Genomic DNA, 5,501 nt, shown 5'->3' with positions numbered 1-5,501 from the left:
AATGCCTATATCTAATTCATTATCACAAAAAAGAATATCTAATTTACCGTTTTCTGAGAGACTGTAGGCAATCTACATATATTCTTATTGTCTGATATAGAAAAAATGTTCCATGTCTATATCTGATTTTCTTCATTCTTCAATTTAAAAACACAGGTTGAAATATGTTGTTTTTTTTTTTTTTTAATGAAATTTACCTTAGGATTAAGCTTCGATACATCTTATTTTACCAATACTTGATCTTGACCTTAATGTTTAAATATTCACATCCCATATGGTCCATAGTGCATTGGATTAATAAAATGTTTTCTTATGGACTCCAATCCATAATTATGGTAAATAGTTGTTTAATTTCTGTTTATAACCTTCATGAATTTTCACATAAAATTTTAGTCGAATACATTTCTTTATTAAATGTAATGTTTAGTACGTATTGAGGAGATTGTTTCATTTTGTGACACATTTAAATTCAACTCTATAGTGTTAAATGAGGATTGATTTATCTTAAAATCCCTATTCAGACCACAAAATGAATGAGTGGGAGGTAATTTAGTTGGAAAAGAAGTCATTCATCTCTTTTAATAATTGCTTTTTGTTACAGATTGACGTTGAACTTGCTTACAGACAGACATACTTCAGAGTGTAAAACAATAACCTACAACAGGTGTGAGGAATAAGTGAATTGATCCGGGGATGGTCATAATTGATAAACAAACTGGGTCTCAAAGCACATTTAATGAACAGAAGACAGTGTTGGTGATTTAAAACAGAAGTGAATGTTAAGAAATGATACAAACTTTGCTACCTGGCGCAATTAAAAATATATGTGAGTGTAAACAAATGTGTAAAATGTGTAAAAAATGTAAATTATATTATTTACATTTCCAAATAGTTTTCTTAGATGAACCTATTGAAGAGAAATTATGTTCAATTCTGTATGAACTTATTAGGGGGTCAGAGGTCATGGCGTGACCGAATAACACAGCGAGGAGATATCTTGTCTACATATTTCTGTCACAGTGACACTGGTTTCGGAACTTCTAAGCCGTGAAAGCGATGAAAAAGATAAAATTATTGAAACATATTTTTTTTTTCGTTCAACAAATGATTATTAGATCTTTCTTCGGTGTGAAGAATGTTTCTAATTAGCCTAAAATCACGCTTACCTTTTTAACCCGAAATTCCTTTGAAGGTATGCAAACTGAAGACGATAGCACCGCTTTTGACTTCATATGTAAAGAACTCATACAATAAAAAAAAAGATTATTCCCAGTAGCGATCTTTTTTTTTTATTATGAACAGATATTTCCTGAACTGAACTGCTGAACATCAATGTAAATATTCAAATGTTGGAGCGAGGCGAACTCTCAAGACCAAACAGCTTCTAGGTCATTGCGCGTCACAACATAGCAATACGGCGGGCAGTTCGTGTAATAAATACAGTTCTATTCAGAATATTCGTCTCAAATGTAAATAAAAGTAATAAACAACAATGTTAAAAAGTTCACTGGGAAATGAACTTGGTTGGTACGTGATCAAATCTTCTGAGAAGCCCTTCGGGCTTTACAGGATTTCATCACGTGACCAACCAAGTTCATTTCCCAGAGAATTTTTTAACATTGTTGTTTATTTCTGAAATATATCTGCACTAAAATATTATTTTTATAAAGTAGTTTTAAATTGATAATAACCGGATTTGTGATTTAAGCTAAATTAAAAAGTACACATTTATTAACATTTGATGAGGTGATTTTTTTATGTGTTCCTGAAAAAATCTAATCAGTCACATTAAAAAAAGCAGAACAAAATGGATTGTTTCCAAGTTTAGAACCATCAATATAAAAATTTTCTTACATAATTGCACACATAAGGTGTTTTCAAATATATGATTTGCTTTGGGCAAATTGACACTGCTCTGTCTTTATTTTACGTAATTATTCTATTGGTCTGGTCAGCCAATGAAACATTTGGACGCAACATGCATATATGTACGCCGAAAGTTCTCCAAGTTACAAAAGTTTACTTAGAGTATATTTTTCCTCCGCTTGGAAATCTTTAAAGGTAAGGCACCTGGTTTGATTGCTAAATTTTCTTTCAATCACATGATTTCGCTAATACATAGTGCCTAAGGGTTTTAAGTTTAATTTTTACTTAATGTTTTTGTCTTGACCGCACGTGCAAGACTTAGTATTACATTTTCTGGTATCCAAAAGACAAAGTATGATTTAGGATAAATACAAAAATCTTAATGATCTTGAAGCAGGTTCATTTATTGAGTATATGTATTGTTAATGTTATATGCACAATTTTTAGATTTATTTAACAAGAATTGTTGGACAAAGCAAATTCTTATTCATAGGAGTAAAGTTTTATCCAATAATTGCAGACCTCTTTTTACCCAGGTTCCGGTTTTAGTACGTTGACATCTTTAATTATTTGAGACATCAGGTGCGTAATAAAAAGATTATCATGATGAGAAAAAAATTAAACCTTAAAAACATAAGCACTTTACTGATGTCCCATAAGTTATCAAAATTGAACGTCAATTTTAACCACCCCCCCCCCCATTCCTTTCCAGAAATAAAAATCGTCTACATTTTGCAAAGATCAGCGAGGATTTCTTTGTGACCAGTACGTACCTGTTGATTGAGCAGTACCAGTTCTGTTGATTGAGCTTTATTCATTATACTCATTCCTTTTCCTACATTCTCAAACAATGCTATAACATAAACATCTGACATATTTTCCATGTTACAGAATTTCTGTTTATCTTTGTACTGGAGATGCAAATCAATCCTGGGTATAAGTAGACAATCACTTTTTTTTTTTTTCCTGCGATTACTGCAACTTACAGTAACTCGAATTAATTACCAAACGATTAATTTTTTTTCTTTTTAAAGATTTGATATTTTGTATCAATAATTTAATTTCGGGGCGTCAATAATACAAATTCAAATCATGAGAACGTGGATCTAATCTTACTGAAATAATTTAAAGGGAAAAAAACCCAGAAATTTTTAAAATTAAAAAAAAAATGCCCATGTTTTTATATAATAAATGACAATCCTTGATAGTTTGCCATGCTTTTTTTGTTATGCAGAAGTAGACAATAAAGAATTTTAAAAAGCCTTGTGTCCTGGATACAGGTAGGAATTAATTAGTCAGGAGTAGTTTTTGATGGGATACGTATCCTTAAAATTGATTTAAAAATGGCTTGAGTTAAATAAAATCTTTTTATATATTTTATGTGCCCTAAAGATATATGACTAACTAATTTCTGCACCATATCACAAGTAAAATGACTTAAATTTCTCAATCGTCAACTTCCCTTATTTATGAAGTAACATTTCAATATCACGTACATATTATGTTTATCCACCTGATTCAGTCGCAAGAGCATCTTCAAAGCACTATCAATGATTAACAAATGAAGGCTACTGATAAATTAATTGAGGTTGTAAGGCTTTCAAAACTTTAAAATCAACATTTCATGATCATTAATTGTATGATCTAAGTAATAATCTCGTTTGCAAATGCAGTCTATTGTTGGGTTATATTTTGACCGACATTTTTCATACGGATTGTTCTGCTTTTGGTTTTTTCAATAAATTCTTAGTCTCCCTCAAGATTCCGATATTTTTACGTTAGACCGGGACTGAATCTTTTAATGAGATGAAAAACTATATGTTGACTACCTGCATATACCAGATTCATCAAATTGTTCGGCGTGCTGAATTTCGCTGTATGCTGCATTTGTTGGGGTGGGGGTGGGGATTAGGTCCTGCACTTGATTTTCAAGCACCTACTCAACTTTGACAGAAACATACCTGCGTGCCTTGCAAGATTTATCTGTGCTATTTGGTACTTCAATGTACATGTATGACGGTAATTAGATTTCTTTTACAAGGTCTGAAAGGAACTACTATCAATTTGCTTTTAATTAATAACGCCGACTCAAAGTTGTGCAATTTGGTCAGAAAATATAAATCAAAATTTATTGTTCTGCATATAAATATGAGGCTGACTATAAATATGAGACTGAATCTGAAAACATTTGAAAACAGGAATGAATAAAACATTATAAACACATTTTATTTTATGAGATGTTGATTTAAAATTTTGACTAAAACTCTCTTCTTGGACTATACATGTTCATATGTCCCAAGTGATTTAAGCATTGAACACTTTTAATTTTTTTTTTTTTATCTTCACATGAGACCTTTTATAAATATAAAGGACATTACTATTGAACCGATTCGGAATTGAGAAACTATGGTTCTTGTTTTCTTAAATTAATAAAAGACTGTATATAAACCCTATGGTCACCTTTTACATGATATTTTGAAATCATATGTTATACGTTTGATAAAAATTATGAAAAGCATCCTAACAGTAATTTATTAGCGTATCCGGAAAAAAGCACTTAAGATAGAAAATCAATATCTTCAAAGGATATATCTATCTATCTATCTGTCTATCTATCTATCTATCTATCTATCTATCTATCTATCTATCTATCTATGAACACTGATAATACGTCCATGTTTAAGATAAAATAATAATTAATCTCGGTATATCTCGTTTTAGATGAGGACAGTCGTGTTGCTTCTTCTGTTGTGTCTTCTCTCTTTGGTTATTGTTGATCCTGTAGTTAGTCACGGCGGATATGTGAGAAGATGTAGCAATAGAGAGTGTTACAGATACTGCCGGCTCAGAGGGTACCTCACTGGATCCTGTAGAAGCTCCTTCTACTGTCCGAGAAACGGGCCAAGCTGTAGATGTTATATACGGAGACCATACTCTGGTGGCTGAATTATAAGGACTAATTACCTTACGAAACAACAGTATGCCTTGGTTTTAATCAAAAGAAATAAAACAAAAGTTATACTTTAATGTTCTTTTTTAAGTATTGATGTCTAGGTATAATCAATGTTGTTAATTTCTTCAGTGGCGCTTGGAATCCTGTGAAAATAAGAAAGGCCAGTGATTTAAATGTATTATGTTACAAATATAGATGATTTTTTTTATTGAATAAATTTAACTTAGGTTTATTACTGATTTACCAAATTAGTGGTAGACCAAATTACAAATCCTGATAAAAGAATAATAAAATAATAAATGTTAAATTAATAAAATAATAATAATTAATAAAAATAATTAATAAAAAAATTAAATCACAAAACGTTCCTAAGACCAATCTATTAATTACTATTATTTATTTCATATGCACTTAAAACTAAACAAAAAAAAAAAAAGAACATTAAAGCAATAAAAAAGCCAATATCTAAACAACACAAAATAGATAACACAATAAATATAATGAATTAGATATGCAAATAAATAAATAATAGAAAGAAAGAAACATATTAATCAGAGACATAAAAAAGGAAGATACTCAACTCAAACGATCGATTTTTTAAAAATACATTTATTTGTTGTAAAACGAATAATAAACTATGAATTTGTAAAATGAAAAATAAAATAGTTTTGATTTTTCTTTC

General features: G+C 30.1%; 1 long non-coding RNA gene across 1 annotated transcript; it reads left to right on the top strand.

Annotated features, from left to right (window-relative positions):
• Nucleotides 1–4,604: 4,604 nt before the first annotated feature.
• Nucleotides 4,605–5,051, top strand: LOC133194364 (uncharacterized). The gene is made up of 2 exons (XR_009722062.1): nt 4,605–4,844; nt 4,949–5,051. It is a non-coding gene; the product is annotated as an uncharacterized LOC133194364 (long non-coding RNA).
• The last annotated feature ends 450 nt before the right edge of the window (nt 5,052–5,501 follow it).

The sequence above is a fragment of the Saccostrea echinata genome, unplaced genomic scaffold (assembly GCF_033153115.1).
Source record: "Saccostrea echinata isolate AGI-Se365-2 ecotype Australia unplaced genomic scaffold, CSIRO_AGI_Sech_v1 ptg000029l, whole genome shotgun sequence".
Lineage (NCBI taxonomy): Eukaryota > Metazoa > Mollusca > Bivalvia > Ostreida > Ostreidae > Saccostrea > Saccostrea echinata.
This window is presented reverse-complemented; position numbering and strand designations above follow the sequence as displayed.